A 16,667-nucleotide genomic window follows, 5' to 3' on the forward strand; every position below is an offset into this window, starting at 1 on the left:
TTTAAAAACAAGGAAATTTGCTGACAATTACCTGATGCATTTTTTTCTGATGCTTTGAATCAATGGCTGAAAGTGAGCTCAGGGTGAGCTAATGTGGTTTTAAAATGTATGTGCCTCGGATTGCCAGGCCTTGGGAGTGTCTCCTTGTTCTGAGGGATGTTTTGAATGAGAAGCTGGAAGAAAGGCCAAGATAAATGCTGTGATGACTGCAAGGATTTGAAAAGTTGATATTGTGGCATCAGTGTCATGTTTGTTCCCAGGCAGGGCAGTGCCCTTCAGTTATGCAGCCATCACCCTGCCAAACTTATCCTGTCCTGTATTCAGAAGACTTTCAGGTCTGATAATTTGCCTCTCCTTGAAATGGGGAAGACATGACCCCTCCCTGCAGCCGTGAAGTCAGGGGAGGGATCTGGGTGTCCTTAGTCTTCACATCCCATTCTCCTTTCTTCTCTGTTGTTTTCTATGAGTTATTCTCATGTCCTGTGCAAGTGCTGCTTTTCATTTAAGTTCTCTCTTGCCTCGTCTTAAAGAGTTATGCTGACAGCTTTTACCTAAAATAACTTCCCATATAACCTCTAAATTTTTTTAATGGAAACAGAGCACACATTCCTAATTCACACAGCATGGTTGCAGTATGATTCAGGACTTCCCACTGTATTTTGAGACGCTAAATCTGGAAACACATTTCCTATATATTCCATTTGTGTTTGGGGTTTGTATTTTTTTCTATACCGTATTCCTCCTTCTCGCTGCTGTCTTTCTGTTCGAGAGCAGGGAGTGCTGCCTTTTATAGTGTTTAAACCTTCAGGGAGGTGTAGCCTGCCCGGCTGCGGGGGGTTATTCCCGCACATCAGCCCGGCCCGGAGCTGTGCTCGCCAGCCGCCGGCACGGCGCGGGGCCGGCGGGGCGGCATCGCTCCGGTGCTGCGGCCGGCGGGTCCCGCCGCCCTGCCCGGCTCCGGCAGCCCCCGGCCCGGCTGTCACCCGGCGGGGGCGGGCCCGGGGCGGGCTCGGCTCCCGGGATTGGCGGCCCCGGGCGGCCCCTCGGCGGCGGCGCGGGGCGGCCCCGCCGCTCGCACTGCCTCAGTCCCCCACCCAGCGCCGCACACTCGGGCACGGCTGTCGCTGCAGGGAGGCACCATGAGCACGGGCATGCGGTACAAGAGCAAGCTGGTCAACCCAGGTGAGGCGGCGGGGACGCGCGGCCGCTCCGCCCCGCGGCCCGGCGCGTCCCTCTCGCCTCACTCTCTCTCCTTTTCTCTCCCCGCCGCCGGTCCCCCCCGCGGGCATCCCGCCCTGGCCGCGCCGCCCCGCAGAGGAGAAGCAGGTAGGTGGGCTCCCGCCGGGCACGGCTCTCCGCGGGGATGCGCCAGCTACCTGCGCACAGCGGCGGCTTGGCTGCCTTCATCCGGGAAATAGGCGCTTTGCCTGCCGCATCCCGCCGGCTTTTGGCTTGGGTTTCTTTTTTGTCGCTGCCTTTGGGTGTGTCGAGCGGGTTCGGATGGAGAAAGGCAGCGCGGGGCTGGCAGAGGCGTTTGGGTATTGGGAGCACGTCTCGCATCCCTCTCCCCTCCGCAGCACAGATGCGCAGACACAGCCCCGGTCCTGCCGCTCCTTGGTGATGCAGCCGACCGGCACCTCGCAGGCAGCCAGGATTTGGGTGTTAGGAAACATCTGTTTTGCTTTGAAAAGCTAATAGCTATTTGGAGACATGCCTTTGAGTCCTGGAGAGAGAGCAGGGGTGATGCAATCAGATGACATCGAGAGGTTTTTTTGTTGTCTATTTGGTATTTGGAGGGATTTAGGATGTTTGAAAAGAAGAGGAATCTTCCTCTGCAGAGCTTGAATGCTTAGGTAAGGAGCTATCAGGGTCTTGTGTGTGCCTTAGTACCCATCATCATGATATAGGGAAGTCTGCTGTAAATGAAAGAGCCTTTCTGTCTCACAGGGGTGGGGATGGGGGTGATGGTTAACACAGCAGAGCACTGCATGGGAAGAATCTCACCCATTCCCAGCCTGGCTTACACTTGCCTTTGAGTGCAGTCTTTCTCTGAGGCTCCAACTCTGTATGAAGCAAACACCTTGCCTGCTAAGACCCTAGTACTGCACAGCCTTTTTGGGCCACAGAAAAGCAAACTGCCTTCGTAGCAGCTTGGATATTCACCTGGCCATGGCAAGAGATGGTGTTTCCCTGTATAATGCAGACTTGGCACTGTGCATTTTGTGAGCTGCTGATCGCAGTGATGAGAAGAAAAAAGTAAATCTAGGGGTAATAGGATAATGGGATCACCAGATGCATTTTTCCCAAGGTACTTGAAATTTTGCTAGTATTTTTTAGTTATTTGTGAATTTTGTAGTTAATTATTGTTTGATTTCTGGATGAAAGCAATCCAGAATGTTTTCTGACACTGTGGAACATCTAGTGTAAGCTGTGAACTGGGGAGAAGCTTTGTGACATGCCCCCTCAAACCATACTGTTCTACAGTTCATGTTTTTAAATTAAGAGGGAAGCGGGTTATGTATAAGGCTCCTTTCTGTGCATTCCCTAGGGGAAGAAGCGAGGTAGAGATCAGAGGAGTCTGTTGTAGATATTATCATAACTCCTGAAGGCTCTTGTCACACTGCATAGGCAAAAGTGGGCTGGAGTCTGTACCCCAAGAGCCCATGTGTGCAGGCCAGTGCAGTTCCTGCTGGGGCAGAGGAGCTCTTTCCTTCAGTGTGGAGGAGGTGTGTGTGTATCTGCGTGTCTTATGCTGAGTGTAGAGTGGGTATTGCATGATGGAGCACAGTTCATTATGGATTTGGGCCAGGCCTGTTACTTGTGGATGGAAAGGGGAAACCAAGCTGTGAACACAAAGCTATCTGTTAAAATTAACCTGAATACTCAAAAGCATAAATTATTTCTCTTTAGTATTTTTTAAGAGCAGGATTTTTCTTCCTGTGCCACTTTTTTCCAATCTTCTTGCATCTGACAGAAGAGAGCAATTGAAAGGATTTACTTAAAGCTATAGTTCTTGTCTGAATTGATTTAAAAAAAAAATATTATAAAAGCTATTTTTTAATGAATATTTGGGAAATGAAGTGAGCTTCTTAGAGGGCAGTACAATAGATTGCATGTAAGTAGGGTTGCCTTTGGTAAGGTCTTAATAATTTTCATGACTTACCGTGTCCATAGAATGGAACAATGTGGTGACAAAGAATGTGTGTTCATCCTCCCTCACAGCATGGTCAGGGCTGATGCATTGTCTGGGTTCAGGGTACTCTGATTTGCAGATTGGGCTCCTAATTACTACCATTCATCAGGAAAAAATAACGGTAGATTCTCCACCTCTCTGATTTCCAAGGAATGACCTCTTAATTACTGAAGTCAGTGGAGGTTTCATCCTGGTTTCTGTGTGCAGAGCATCCAGCATTCCCAGGGGAAGGGTTGTGGTTTAAGAGCTTGGGCTGGTGTGGAGCTCTGTGGCAGGTTGCCTGGTGACACCAAGCTCCTCAGTTCAGCACCTCTTGGAGAGATGGATGGTTTCTTTCCTAGCAATTTATTTACCACTGGATCACTAAGAGGGATTCTCTTGGTGAAGCTGCGTAGGAAATGAAGCAATGACCAATGTCACATGTGCAGAGGAGTAGGCCCCATGTAGGGAAACACAGCAATTTGTCAAGAATTTGACAGGGCAAGTACAGCAGATGGATGTTCTGCCAAAGCCAGAGGTGTTGCTGTGGGAGGAGTAAAGGTGAAACCTTCTTAAGTACCTGGTTAAACTGGAGTCTCCTGGCACACTCCTCCAGAACATGCCTCCTAGCTCGTGTTGTTGGCGTGTGTGTGTGTTTGGGGTGTTACTTTGCTGTGCCTCTGAAGCTGGCTCCTGCCCATTCAGGCTCATGTCTCTCATGTTCTTTGAAGTCATTGTTTCTTTTTAAATCAGGAGGATGGGAACTTCTCCTTCCCAAGTTGATCTCTCCCCACCCCATCAACTTGCAAAGTTGTTTGGGTGTGGGAGCAGAGACTATCTGGTGGATCCAGTTCTTTCAGTGGGTTTGAAATTACAGGGCTGTGCCTTTTACATTCAGTTTAGTCTTTTTTTTTTTACTTATTTTTAAGTGGTCTGCTTGTCAGTAAAAATATATGGGTGCCTGTATATAGAGAAGATGCTGTGCAAAAAGTAGTTTGATTGGAGGAATGGTTTCAGTGCCAGTCATTGAGAACTGAATTCATTGCCTTTGTGTTTCAGTTTTTGAGAATCTGGGTTTTATATGTTAAAATCTTACGTTCAGACTCCTTTTGTTTTTTCTTATAAAAAATGGAGCAGAGATTTCTGTTGTTCCTGGAACAGCAGATATTGCAAACAGCAGAGATGCCTTCTATCTGAAATAGCAACTGTGCGAACACAGAGCATCATTTTTAAGGTCAGCTTTCAACCCCAGCCTTGCCTACCAGAGAACACTGGTGGAAACCCCCCAGTTCCCTCTTAATGTGTGCTGAGCTGCTTTCTCCTTTGCTCTGCTGTGCTTATGGAGAAATAAGCCCAGATGGGCTACAGGTAAGTGTATCTTCTGAAAGACTGCACTCTGCATGGAGCTGAGACACCCGGGGTACTTGTAGATACTGCCCATCACACTGAGGACAACTCAGTGCAGGCAGCTGCTGATGACCAAGAACAGATTAAGAGGAGGGAAAAGTGGTGATTCCTTGTGGTTGCCGTGAGCTGGTTGAATATGACCTAATGTGACCCTCAGTTTTGTGAAACACGTGATGAGAAGTATCATCAGAGTGGTACGTCCTCTTGTACAGCAACTGTACAACAAAGACCATAAGCAGAACTTAGTCTTTACAGAATCTCCCCAAAGTCTCTGCTGGAGTAGCTTGGAGGACTTGTACCTTCACTGTTCCTTTGTGGCATTTCCATCTTTCACCTGAATGTTTTTCTTACAGTAACAAATCTTGTAGTCTTGTGGCTAGAGGAACATTCTTGCTTGTGCAGAAAAGTATGGAATCTGGAAGGAGAACAGACTACCACAGACTCTTTAATTTTCTCAGAATTAAACCAATTATTTTATAATTGTGATTCTTTGAGTCATTGGGAGCAGCCATATGGATCTGTGTTCCTGCTCTGTGTCAACTCAGGATGGTTGTGGTGAGGTGGCTTTTTTTTCCCCCCCTTGGAGAAAGAAAATTATGTTTGCAGCTGTCTAATGGGATATTTCACCACAGCTGGATAGTCTCTCACTGTGTCATAGCTTGCCCTGGGTGAGGCTGTTTCTCTTTGACTCCCCACATTAAGGTCTCTTTCCAGCCTCTGTGTTTTCCAACCCTGGTCATGCATCCTGGCTACCAAGATGCGCCTGCCAGGAAGGGAGTAGCAAATTAGTCACAGAATCTGGAGGTAAATACTGGAAACACTCTTAAAGCAGCACATCCCTGCTTGTTTTTCTGATGTCCCAGTGTATCTTGGCCAGACGCAACACAGGAGTGGAAGCTTTTACTTCTCTGTGAAAAGCCTTGTGTGTTTCATTCATTTTTTTTGGCCCATTTCAAAAGACAACGTTGGTCCCTTGCCCTCTGGTCTGGGCAGTGGCTCAGTGCTCAGAACAGTGTCGGGAGCGGGTGGGACTGCAGCAGGACAGGAGGTTCAGCCCTGCCTGTCTTTCTGCTGTGCATCTGCCTAAACAGCCTGGCTGCAGGAGGCCCTGTGTCACAGATGGGCTGTTCTGGGCTGGGAAGGGAAGTTCATCCTGGGCACTTAGACTTTTTTTTTTCATTCTTTATATGCTTGTCTACTTGGAAAAGGGCTGTAAAAAGAGGCCAGTACATGGGCTTTGTGGTGAAACAGAACTGCTGGAGAGCTGGGCACACATTCTGTCTCCAGCTGCTGTCTCTTCTCAATTATTTATGCTCCAAATGGATGAAACAGTTGTGAGTGCAGGGCAGGGGAGAAGTTCAGCCCTCTTGATGCAAGTACCAATCTGCAGTTTATGGAAAGGAGAAGTGCTTCCTGCACAGGATTTTTGTCACTTCAGTTTCCCTGCTCAGCTACTTGTACACAACTGCAAAATTCTGCTATACTTGTGAGAGTTGTACAGGGCAGTTCCAGTGTTCCAGGCACATTAACCAAATATGTAAGTTCAATAGATGTTAGGGCTTGATCCTTGCTGATATTGAGGGAGTAGGAACAACCTTCATTTAACCTCAAGAGATGCTGGTGGCACTTGTTCAGCTGCTGGGTTCCAGACTGCTGGAGCTTTGCAAAAGCTTGCAATTGCAGAGGGGAAAATGTTGCCACCATTTGAACAAGGGACAAACACAGTCCCTGGGTGCTTTTAGTCTCCAAAGTCAAGGAGTCTCTTACAACCACTTATGCTCTCAAGAAATGTTACTGGTTTCACACTGATGCTGTTCTTCATTTGACGGTTCTAGCAGTAAATGTAAGGGGCTTGTGTTATGACCATTCCCTGGAAAAGTTGAGGAATGGCAAGTCGAAAGAGAAACAACTGGTGGAGTTCAGTGTTTTCTAGAACCCATATTGTCCAGTTTCAGTCTAAGGTGCTGCTCATTAAATACCCAGTGAAATGGACATGTTGGAAATCCAGAGGAGATTCCACCTCAGCCAGCTGGTTGGTCACTGTGCCAGGCCAGGCTGGGTGCCTGCTGTGTATCTCAAGAGCTTTGCCAAATTAGTTTTAAATGTTCAGTCCAAGGGGTTTCTCCAGCTGTTTTGGGATACCCCACAGTGGTGGCTCCTATAACCATGCTGCAGTTACTGCTCATATGTGCTGGAACCAAGCCTGGGGAGCTCAGCTTCATCCTTAGTACTTCAGGTACTTCTTGCTGAGATAACTCTTGGCTAAGTTGAGAGGATTCCTCTCCCATTCCCATTTCTCTTCCAGTTCAAGTGGCCTCTGTGTTGTCTTTTTTCTTGGATATCAGAGCATGAACTGGAGGGCACATTCTTTGCTTACCTGTAGAGTTTTCTTTCCTGACCAACACTAAGAGTTTGTCCCCTTCTTGCCCAAGGCAGAGGTTTCCCTATGACAGTGAAACCACACAGTATAATGCTCTACTCATAAAAGAAACATGGGGCACCTCTAACATGTGTGTGACTTCAGATGTTTGTGAAGTGTATGCTAATTGTTTCATGGCATACTGGAATAATTCCCATAAGGGCTGGATTTTGTGTGTGTGCACGCATGTCTACATTGTGGTTAGCCTTGAAGCGCAGGAAAAAAATGTTTGTCTGCTGTTACACATTCCTTTTCTCCCAGAGATTTGTCCCTGGAGCTGTGAAGAGGTTTGCAGTCATCTTGTTCCCACAGAAGTGTTCAGGAGCTGGATTTGTGTGTGGTGCTGGGATCAGATGCCAGAACATATGCTCCTCATCAGTATGTATATGTGCTGCTGTTCATCCATGACTTGGCTTTCCAGAAACACTGTTCAGCATGAACAGGGGAAGGCAGCACTGCACACAGAGGGAAGATTTGGATATACACTGCTGACCATAGAGGCTGGCTGCAGGAAGTAGAACAAATCTGTTGCTTCTGACTTAAGTAAGAGCTGTTTTTGTTTTAGGACTGAATGGAGTGATATCCTTCATTCCTTTTCTTCTGTATTTCTAGTGCACTAATTGAAATCTGTTACAACCTGCTAACATTAAGCTGTTCTGAATTCAGCCACCCTTCCTTCAGTCCTCACTCCCTGCCTGCAAGGCTGGTACCCAGCAGCATCACAGCAGCCAAGTGCTGGGGTGGCTGGAAGGGAGAGTGTGCTGAGAAGATGCAGAGTCTGTTTTGCTAACAAGCAAAGCTTGGCTAAGTGTTGGCCAAGAGCTGAAGAGGAAGTGAAACCCTGCACAAGCATCTGTAAGGGTGTAACGCCAAGAGGGGGAGGAGAATTGTTTAGTTTCTGGCTTGAGTACAACTGTCCACCCTGAAGTTAAAAGAAATAAGAGAAGTTGAGCTCTGGAAGAGTGATGTAGCTGCACTGGGCAGGACAGGACAGTGCAAGGATGCTCAGGATGTCAGAGACCTCTCTGGATACAGCCGTGGAGCCCCTGGCCTGCCCCAACCTGGTGCTGTGCCATGGCAGCCAGGATTGAAGGAGACTCTGGGTTAATGCTTGGAAATGTAGCACTGGAGGATCCTGGGCCGTGGTTCATGCGAGTCTGGGGCTCTGTGGGGTGTGAGCCAGTGTAGTTGTAAGTCAGTCAGAGGTGGGAACCCCTAACTAGAAGTTAACTCCAGTTGTTCACTCAGCTCTTAAATCTGGGCTGTTTCTGTGCACAGTGGCAGTGGCTGATGGCAGTAACACCGTGCTCGGCCTGCCCTGACTCCTGCTGGGGAGAGAGGGGCAGCGGCTGCCTGGCCCTGCCTGTGCTGTGTGACCACTCGGTGCCAAGGAGAGGGGGAGCTGAGCTTTGTGCAGCTCAGCCCTTTGCTCCTCCGGGAATCTTTGGGAGTGCCCTGTTTGTCTTGCAGCTTGTTATCCAATGTGTCCAGGGTGTGTGTGTGGAGCTGGGATGGCCCCTCTCTGCCTGACCCCACCCGAGGCAGTTGGTGCCATTCTCTCAGAATGACTCCTGGCAGGGAAACTGGAGCTGAGAGTGCAGGCTGAGCAAATAAAGCACAGGATCATGAGTGCTAGCTCCTGGAGACTGGCCATGAGGAGTGAGCCCGTCCCACTGACCTCGGGACGTTCTCAGTGCAGAAGCAAGGGAGGGGAAAGAGATCCATTCAGCTTGTGGGAAAAGAGGCTCCAAGGGCTTTACATCTTCCTTCTGCTTTCTGTGAGGCAAAGCCTGTGGCAGTACAGATGTGGCTCCAGTGATTACGTTTTATTCTTCCTTGCAGACCTCTGGTGCATGAAGCTGTGTGAACACACATGGCAAGCCAGGCCTTTTACTGCTATAGTTTGTATTGCAATTATTTTTAAGGTTACTTCCCAGACAAGTCACTTTGCTTTCAGCTTTTTGTAATGTCTCCTTGCTGTTTCCTTAGCGTGGGAACTATTTTAATCCTTCCTGATGCACTGAGCTCATTCTTGCTGTGATACGTACACACATATAGTCTCTTTAGATCCTGCAGTCTTACATCCACTTTTATTTTCAAATAAATTGCATACTACATTAATTATATACTCAGGTGAAATGTGAATCACAAAGGCCTGCCCTATGCATGGTCTCCTTGGCTGTGCTTTCTCTTTGGTTTGAAGTTCTCCTGAGTGTCTGCCAGTGATATGAAGTCCTGGAAATGCCCATCTTCACCAATAGTAATTTCCCCCTGCCCCAGGCCTGCTGTAAAAAATGTCAGGGACATTTATGGCTTTTAAGATTCTTTAGATTCTCAGAGGTTCCTGCTGCTTAGGGAGCCAGCTGGGATCAGGCAGTAATGGAAGAAGCATCAGACCCTTCAGAAGCTGGTATTTGCCCTGCTTTGTAGGCAGTGAGCTGAATCAAGACAGCAGGAGTTAATTCAAGAGATGCAGCTGGTCTGCAGCAAGGCCTTGCCATGATTGCACAGGGCCAAGATGAGCAAGAATGTGTCATTGGGACAATGAGAGATGCTGTCAGGGATGATCTCTTGTCTCCTGGCCATTGTTCTTGCAGTCCTGACTCTCAGAGATGGTTTCTGTGATGCAGCTGGAGCAGTGTACTGGAGCAAGCAGAAGAGAAACTGCTTGTGTCTCATCCCAAGTTTTATACCTGTGCTGTCAGCTACTTCAAAGAGCTCCCCTTCCCTTGAAAGGCGTCCTTGGCAGCACATGTGTTTATGAGGGAAGTGGGTATTGAGGAGGACAGTAATTTTCAGAACTTGGTGCTTTTACTGAGCAGTTGATCCAGGTACATGCTTGGGAAGCACTCCAGGTTCACTGAGCAGCTGGCACCCTCTGGATCAGCTCTGGTCTGCCAACAGCCCTGGGGCTGACACTCCAGAGGCTCAGAGCCCATGGAGGTCAGCGAGCTAGAGGCCTGGTTGCTGCATATGCCCCAGCAGTGCCACATGGACCTGCTTAGGACCCCGATGACCATCACTGTGCAGCAGGAGTGTGTCCTCTTGTCACCTGGATAAGCCTCATCTGCCCTGCCCTACCATGCTTGGCTCACACCAGGTTCACAGCATTGGATCTCGCAGCAATTGGAGTAAATCAGAAGCAACTGGAGGGAGCCCAGTGTTCCTGTTCCTCAGTGCTGGCTCTGTTCAGCTGCCAGTCCCCAAATGCACTTGCATGCATCTCAGAGCTGTGGGATGGCATTATTTGCAGCAGCTCTCATTAATGTCAGTGAAAGCCTTTCTGTTTGAGGTGGTAGGGCTGGTCCTCAGCAGCTGCTCAGAGGTTCCAGCCAGTGCCAGGCGTTTTGAATGCCCAGTGTCATCTGAACATCTCCCTGCTCCTCCCGTGGTCGCACTGTCATGGGCAGGTGTCAGGCAATAGCAGAATTGTTCTCTTGGTAAACAAGTGATGGTGTTATTGGAGCTGCCCCTCGTGTGGCAGCAGTGCAGTGTGTGCATGGGGTTGCTAATGAGGGATGTCATGGGGCTTGTTAGTTTGAAGGCTTAATGAGGCATCTTCTGCTTCCTTGCAAAGTGTGTGGATACTTCTTCCCGTCAGCTGTTCCTGTGCTGCATCTTGCACTTGGATGTATTTAGCACTTAAGTGTGTCCCTGCAAGGTAGGACTCACAGCAGATTTTGGGCATTTTGGAGGATTCGGATCCCATTTATCATGATATTAATGGCAATGGACATCCAGGAAATGTCTGGATGAGATTGCTGCTCTCGTTTCCTCAGATACCCTGCGTATGCTAGAGGGTGAGAGCTTCCTTGTGGAGCTTCCAGTGAATCTATGTGTACTAGATACCTAGAGTTTGTCCCTTAGCTGATTAGGGATTTTCCTTCATGACAAATAACTATTTTTCTTCATTATTTTTCAAAAAAATGAAATAATTAGGGCATCCACCCACCATTTGGCTGGCATCCTGCAGTAATAGGCCAGCTTGTGTTTTCTTCAGAAGAGGAAGCAGGTGTTGCTTTGTGTTTTCAAGGCAATGGTTTATAAATGAGCCTGAAAAGCCTGTGAGGGGCAGTGGGATGAGAACCCACACAGATAATAAATCTGAGAAAATAAATTCCAGAAAATACATCCCAAGAGATTATTGTTTGGCCTGGCAAGTCAGAGCCCAGGCTAGAAGCCCAAGAGAACCCCTCCTCACTTCGCATGTGACAGTGGTTCCAGGCTTTGCTTGAAGATAGTTATCTTTGGATTCCTAAAACATATAAAGGTTTAACTTCATGCTGTGCTGCACATCCTAAGAGCTATTCATGGGTATCTAATTTGATTTTGCACCCAGTTCTCGTTAAAGGGCTGCAAGTGACAAATTACTCTTGGCCTGTTGTGGCTGTCACTTGAGCTGACATTGCATGGGGGTGCTGGCTCTCTGCTAACTCATGGACTGAGATGAGCACTCCCCACTCTGCCTCGCTGCCCTGCCTCACCTACGCCGCTGTTTCCATTTCCTTTGGGTTGCCTCGTAGGAAAACACAGCCTAGCAAATGCAATTTTTTCCACTCCATTGATTCCAAGTTCTTTCTAACATTGCATGTTGCTGCCCCTTGTGTGTCCAACAGCCACAGCATTTACAGTCAAATGACTTTCTGTCTTCTCTAATATCTTTTTAATCTGGTTTCATTCTGACTTCTAGAAATCCAATGTAATCATCTCAAAGGTGACATCTTCATGAACTTTGCTATTCCAGTGCCTGCTATGTTAGCATCTACATCTCATGTACTTCACCAGTTTTGTTATTTTCAGATGAGCCCAGAAAGAAATTTATGAAATAAGCAATACCACAGAAAAATTCTCAGGAGGGAGGATTCCACAGTTATCTGTTCCTAACAATCATGAATCTATTAGTGAGTTGCTGATAACGCTTTTTCTACGGGGCAGGCAGAGAGTGTATTGATGACTCTGGCTGGATAAACTTTACAGTGGAAATCAAGACTGAAACAACAGCAAAGACCAGTGTCACAGGGATGTTATCAGCAAAGAACAGGAGAACCCTGTTTGTTCAATGGTTGGGCTGTGCTCCTGATGCAAGGGCAGTAGTTATTCAGCATGGGACACTAATCTTTTGTGATTGCTTTCTCTCCCTGTTTTTAAGGGAAGAAATTGTTATCTTAAGGTGGAAAGGATCTTAGGTGGTGTAGAGAATTCACTTTCAAATGTCTGTCTTTTAATAATCTGCAAGATGTATGACTTTAGTGTCTGTCTCCTGCAGTCCAGCTAGGTGATAAGGTTTGTTCCTAAGGCTGTAATTTTTGATGAGAAAGGCAGAATGGCAGTCTTGAATTCAGTAGAAAATACCATCCCTGAGACCGTGTCAGGACAATACACATATTCCACATCTGTCCTGGTCAAACTGGGTTGCCTGGTCTGGCTGCAGTATTTTATACTGAGTTATCAGTGGTGAGATTTACCAAAATTGCAGAGTTAGGTTGTAAACCCATTGCTTTTTTTTTTTTTTTTTTCCTGTAAGATCACAGCAGTTCTGATCTTCTTGTTCCAGTACGAAGCTCAGTGGGGCTTTGTGGTAAGATGGCAATTATTGAATGTTTGCATGGCAGTGGTGTCTGTGGAGCCTCTCCTGGGCCACAGCCTTGCAGTTTCCCACTCTGCCAGTCCAGGACTGTGGGTTGTTTCTGCCACAAATGAAGTGATCCTGCTTGCAGTGCCTCTGAAACTGTTGGCACATTCTGGATTAACCAAGGAGCTGACACATTCCTCTGGTCTGGGTTGGTGGTGTGGAGATGAAAGGCAATAGGCTGCCACATGAGCGTTCCCACAAAGGCCATTGTACAATGTAGTTATTTAAAAGGCAAATTTTTTAGGCAATTTGCAATAATAGGAACCAAGGGACCGCCTTCTTTTAATACAGATGAAAGTGCCTAACTCCTTTGAAAGTGAGGAGCTAGATACCTCCTGTATTTTTATAAATTTGGTTCTGGTGAGCAGCCTTGTCACTGCTCTTCCCCCACCATCCCTCTCTGATCTAAGCTGCTGTGTAGCAAGAGCTCTCACCATCTCCCGTGAGGAGGCTGCTGCTGCCTCGACATTTACACACCTGGTGCCAGGCTTACAGCTGCCTTTCATGTGCTGTGGTCCATGGATTAGGTCCAGGAAAGGGGTTGCTGAAGGAAAATACTGCAAGAGGTATGTTCCAGGCTGCTCTGAATGGCCCTTTCATCTTTGCTTTAAAAAAAATCAGTAAGAGATGTAGCTCTATGAAAGGATCAAGGCTGTGCTCAGGAATGACAGACCCATTTAGCATTTTGGTTTCTGTATTGGAACTGAAACTTTTACAATGCTGCTTCTATTTTAGGGATCTGCAGCAGAGATGTTCCATTGAGGATTAATCTCTTAAGCTCATCCCACCTTCTTTTGAAAGTTGTCCTCTTTATTTTCCTTCAGACTTCTCTTAAACCCCCTGGTGTCCCTGGCAGGAGCTGGCTAGTGGATAGTCACTGTTTATCACAGTGGCTTTGCTCCTTTCTGGCTGCTCTGTGTGCCTTGTCTTGTGTGCTGAGCATGGGCCCTCTGCAGCTGGGATCATCTCTGTGCTCCAGCTCTGCACCCTGACACCCTGATGTGCTCCCTGGCACCATGGAGCTGGCTGCAGTCTGCTCTCTAGATGACAAATCCAGGGCTGAGGAGCCAGGCAGTGCACTGCCCTGAGGCCTTAGTGCCTGTCTGTTTTTCACCCAGACTCATCACAGCATGGAAATCTCACACGGGCTTTGCTCTTGCAGATCTTTTATCTTTTGCAGTGTTGATATCTTTTGCAGGGGACAGAGAACATGGTTTGGAGCTCTCCAGGGTGTCTGGGTGCAGGGTGAAGAGCATGACTCTTCTTCAGTGCTTGCCAGCACTGGATCCTTAAGGGCTCAGCAGACAGCCCTGGCCCAGCCAGGGCAGGTGTGAGTTTGCAGTGAAAATCTCTATGCTCAGAGGTGGTGGAACTGAAGTCCAGGATATAACAGCTCTGTCTAGAGGCATTTCTGTCTGGAGGTCATAATTTTTTAGGGATACACAGCATACTTTGATGAAGGAGTGGCTCTGCTCTCCTGTGAGTCAATCACACCACAACTAAAGCTTCCCAGAGGCACTTGAGCCTCAGGATTCCCCTTAGCCCAAATGTTCAACTTCAGACCTGTTCCTTCCATGTTGTGGTTGGTGTTTCTCAGGGTGTGAAGCATGCCCTGCTCTACTCTTGCTCTTGGAGCCCTCCCACTGGGGACTCACAGGCACTGCTGTGCAGAAGCTCTGTGGTTTCTCATCTCTCCAGCAAGGCAGCCTGTCTGTTGGACAGTCACTTCCCCACCAGGTCCTCACTGTGTTGAGGCATCTTACTGAGTTACAGGTGTGGGAAGCCAGAACTGGCAGAAAGAAGCTGGTGGGAATGCAGCCAGATGGGAACAGCCTGCTGCTTCACCTGCTGAAACCTCTTTGTCCTGCAGTGTATTCCAAGTCTGTGCTGAAGAGGAGCTACCTGAACAGCCCAGGTCCATGCCTGGTACCAGGAATTGAGAGACATCCTTTCTCAGATGCCCACTGTTTCTAGAAGGGCTGAAGCCCATAAGGAAAAAAGGTTTTACTTCCATTGCAGTTTTGGCTGGTTGCTGTCCAGGGCTGGCCTCTGGAAGGAGGCTGAGGAACAAAGTGCTCTCTGGGAGATGCAGTCATGCTGTATTTCTCCTGCTGTTCAGCCCCAAGGTTGTTGTGTGATCCAAAGAAACTATCACAGGATTGGCAGCACACACAACCCAGTCTTCCATCTGCTTGAAGGAAGTCTAAAATTATGCAGCATGTGATTGATGGCTGCACTCGAGCATGCTCTGCCCCTTGTTCCTCTATCCACTGCATTTGCAATAGCTCTTACCACCCTGTGGGGTCATGCCCAGTGGCTGCTGTGTCACCAGTGAGGCCAAGGCCATGTGCATGTGTGAGCTGGACTGGATTCCAAACAGGGTATGGATCACAGCAGCTGTATTTGCTGGCAAAATGGCTCCATCCAATGGCTGCCATTGCCATGAGACTGGGAATTCTGGAAGAGACCCACAAAACCTGGATGTTTTGAGCAAAGTCTGGGGTGAGGGCAAAAACCCATGACTGTGTAGGAGTCTGTGTGTATGACAGTGATGTGTGGTGGCTGGTACTGCCTGAGGCACTGCTGGGTACTGCAGTCAGGTTAGAGCTTCCAACAATGAGACACTGATTCATCTGTGGTCAATGTGTTTTTAAAAGAATGCTACAGAACTGTCAGTCTGGTTTCTCCTGGCCAACTGTGACCACTGCAAGGCTCTTTTCCTTAGGACTCCCCCATGCTGGTGATCTTAGTTTTCGTTTTCCTTTCTCAGTCTGGTTCCTCAGGAATTTGCACTGTCTGTTTCAGGTGGGAGAATCCTGCTCCCACCTTGGCCAGTGTGGCTGCTTGTACAGTGGAGAATGGAGCTGTGCTGAAGAAACCACAGAGCTGGGGGACTGGTACAGTGCTGCATTGCCAGTACAAACCATTTCCAACCCTGTGTGTGGGCAGATAGATTTGGGCTGCTGCAGTTGGAGGTCAGCAGTTGGAGCTGGCACAAGGCAGAGCAGTGTGGCTGAGCTCATCTGACAGCACCATGCTGTGATTCTTCCCCACTGCTCTGCTTGGGTTTGGATTTGGGGATTTGGGGGTTGAGTGTAGTCCTGTGCAGCTTGTGCCATACCCTGCTGTTAATTCAAAGCAGTTTCTGCCAGATTTGTTCTTGCAGTGGAAGGAGGGAGGGTGGAGGGTTCGGATGGCAGTCGACTGGGAGGCAGAGATAAATTAAGTGTTGAGCTCTTAATGGGGAACATGCTCCATTGGTTTGGGTTTCCCTCCCCACCCATCCCACTCTTTTTAATCTGTGGCAAAGTCTTGGGAGCAGTTTGAGAACGGAAGTGATTTCAGACTGGAGGTGACCTCATCTGTCTCCAGTTCTGAGGTGGAGCAGTGTTTGGAGGCCCAGCCAGAGCTTGTGGTACTCTCTGAATGATGCAGGCAAGGGGCTGAGGCTCCAGGACAGCCCTGTGCCTCCTGCCCAGCGGTGTACAGCTGTGCAAGGGGGTGATAAGTGGGTGATGGCTGTGGGGGGTTTTATCTTTCTGTTCTCATCTTTCTACATGCTAGAGTGGGGGGGAAGTAGGAAGGAGAAGCAGAGTCCAAAAAACACAGCTGGACATGTCACATATCAGAGCAGTTAGTTCCTGATGAGAGGTCCAGCCCTGTCCTGCAGGGTGCTGAGCTGTGCCCAGCTGGAGAACACACTAAGTGTGGTCATGTGCTGTGTGGAAAGGTGCTGAAGGTACGTGCATGGATGGAAGAGTCCCTGTGGGTTCTTTGAATTTGAGGATCCTGGGGATCAGAGCCCTCCTGGAGGTTTTGCTTTTTAGGAGCCAAGATGTCAGTGAGAAATCTGGGAGATTTGAGGATCTGGAGCATGGGGTGGGAGCCAGCTGGGGTGTCAGCTGCTGGTCCAGATAGTGATGAGGAGCACATGAGACCACAGATGATACTTGCAGAAAATACAAGATAATTCTGCTTCCTGACATGGAAAAGGACCCTTCCTCCTCCCTTGGTGTCTGCTATTTTGAGGTGGCCAA

The 16,667-nt window shown here is 48.3% G+C and overlaps 1 protein-coding gene across 2 annotated transcripts in view; it reads left to right on the plus strand.

Annotated features, from left to right (window-relative positions):
* The first annotated feature begins 1,039 nt into the window (after nucleotides 1–1,039).
* The window catches only part of SEPTIN5 (septin 5), a 42,736-nt gene continuing 27,108 nt past the window's right edge, over nucleotides 1,040–16,667 (plus strand). Inside the window, exons 1-2 of one of the 2 annotated variants that reach the window (XM_021544538.4) lie at nucleotides 1,040–1,182; nucleotides 1,316–1,326. The gene's annotated coding sequence lies outside the window, so the exon portion shown is untranslated. The other variant, XM_085592708.1, reaches the window with a different exon arrangement.

Source organism: Lonchura striata, chromosome 15 (assembly GCF_050655825.1).
Source record: "Lonchura striata isolate lonStrDom1 chromosome 15, ASM5065582v1, whole genome shotgun sequence".
NCBI classification, from domain to species: Eukaryota; Metazoa; Chordata; class Aves; order Passeriformes; family Estrildidae; genus Lonchura; species Lonchura striata.